Source organism: Cygnus atratus, chromosome 17 (assembly GCF_013377495.2).
Source record: "Cygnus atratus isolate AKBS03 ecotype Queensland, Australia chromosome 17, CAtr_DNAZoo_HiC_assembly, whole genome shotgun sequence".
NCBI classification, from domain to species: Eukaryota; Metazoa; Chordata; class Aves; order Anseriformes; family Anatidae; genus Cygnus; species Cygnus atratus.
The window spans coordinates 3,807,995-3,810,000 of NC_066378.1; the positions used below are offsets into that span (position 1 = coordinate 3,807,995).

Genomic DNA, 2,006 nt, shown 5'->3' on the forward strand with positions numbered 1-2,006 from the left:
TTTCCTGAAATTGCAACGATATGAGAAAATGTCTTTTAAAGTGGCACCCAGATGGCTGGGGGCGGGGGGGGGGGGTGGGGGGGAGGAATTGTGCTGCTTGAATTCTACTCGGGTACGCTGAAGCTCAAAGGACCTTAAAGGTCATGTAGGATTTTCCCCAGCATGGGGCTGTGGTGTTTGGCCACCAACCCCCTGAGAGCCGCAGAGCTGGCTCCTAATCCATCCTCAAATAATCCTAATTCATCCTCAAACTGTGTGCCCGCCACCAGCACTCTTCCTTTTGCAATGGGGTGAGGTTTGGGCAGCTCCGCAGGAGCTCGAGGTCCCCTCCCAATCCTCAGGGCATCTTCACGCCCACCTCCATTTTCTGCCTCATGCAAACCCCCCCCCCCCGTGCCTGCCGCAGGGCACAAAATGGAGGACGGTGCTGGTGAGGGGGCGGCTGCTCTTTTTGGAAGGATCTCTTTTTGGAAGGATCTCTTTGAGGTTTGGAAGCAGCAAAGACACTGTGAGACGGAGATCTGACAGCACCTCAGCTTCCCCGGCCTGTGAGTGCAGCACTGACGAGCCAGGCCACAGCGGCCTCCCCTCAGCCTCGCAGCTCACTGCAAGGAGCCGAGAGCTGCCTGCCCCCCAAAGCACCCCCGAGGCCCCAAATCTCTTCATTTTCTGCACCAGGGAGTTCATGAGGGCTGGGTGGTTGGTGCTCCCAAAGGCTGGGAGCTGGGATGCAGCTATCATCTGGAGAAAATGGACACATGGAGAAAAGGGTGAGGACTGAAGGAGGAGGCCGTTCCCACAAAGCTGCCGAAAGCAAAGGCCTGCTGAGCTCAGAAACAGCTTTGCATATCCACAGCTGTCCTTGAGCGGTAAGAAAATAAAAGCTAAGGACAAAAAGAAAAGAAAAAGCCTTAAAAGTGGTGACAGCAAACACTGAGGACAGCGGTAACGAGCGTAACCTCCTCCTCTGCAGCAGCAACAGAGAAGAAGATAGGGCTGTAATTGGTAAAAGCTGTTAAATTGCCACCAAAAATTGTAAGTTGGACAGAGAAATGACATGGAAGGAAAAGAGGGATAAATGCATACCTGTCTGTCCCCGAATGCCTTGTGAAATGGGAGCTGACAATGAACAGGATGGGAGAGAAACGTGCCCAAGAGCCAGGCAAAGGCTGCACCCAGCACCTGCTGTGGGAGGAAAATGCCTTTGTGTGCTGACCCCAAAACCACGAATTTTCAAAGTTTTGTGTTTTATTTTTTAATTTTTTTTAAAAAAGCATGCACTGGGCAGCAGCACAAAGTGGGGCCAATTGAGCATCTTTTTTTCAGATGCAAAAGCATTGTTGTGTTGGTGCAGAAGCACATTTTTAGGCATCAATGCTGCTTCAAAATCCCACTTCCATAGCTGTCATAACCTTGTTCTGGTATTTCTCACAGCTGTCGCAGCTACCAGGCGTGGGGGTGTTTCTTCTCATCTGCAAACAGCCACGACCGTGCTGCAGCCAAGGAGAAACTCCAAGCTAGTTGCTGCCTCCTGGTGTCCCCCAGTATGGGTTTTACAAGAGGAATCCCTTTGCAATACCCTGCTCTGGCCCTCTTGGGGGTGCAGCAATGCTCACTTTGCATGGCCGTGCAGTGCAGCCTCAACCCTAACAGTGAGCAAGCTTCCGTAGGAGGCACCCGTGGCGCAAGGCTTGTTCCTCAGCCATGCAAAAGGTTCACTGCTTGGCCCCTCGCGCACGGCCCTGTGCAATGCTCCTTGCTCAGCCCCTTCTGCACGGCCCCGTGCAACATTTGCTGCTTGGGCGCGCACGGCGGGGGGGAATGGACGGGGGGGGCGCTGTGCGCGCGGCGCCGCGCGGGGTTTGCCGGGTAACGGCGGGCGCGCAGCTCCTTGTGGCAGCGGCGCCGCCTCAGGGCTCCTTCAGGGGGTAGTGGGGCCGGGGAGGAGGTCCTCGGGCAGCTCCCCCACAGGGGTCGGGGGCGAGGGGCTCGCTGTGTGAGGGGCC

General features: G+C 55.5%; 1 protein-coding gene across 3 annotated transcripts in view; it reads left to right on the plus strand.

Moving 5' to 3' along the window:
- Nucleotides 1-1,878: 1,878 nt before the first annotated feature.
- CCDC60 (coiled-coil domain containing 60) overlaps nucleotides 1,879-2,006 on the plus strand; it is a 63,742-nt gene continuing 63,614 nt past the window's right edge. For all 3 annotated transcript variants that reach the window (XM_035556782.2, XM_035556783.2, XM_050714180.1), the window contains exon 1: nucleotides 1,879-2,006. This exon is cut by the window's right edge and continues 725 nt beyond it. The gene's annotated coding sequence lies outside the window, so the exon portion shown is untranslated.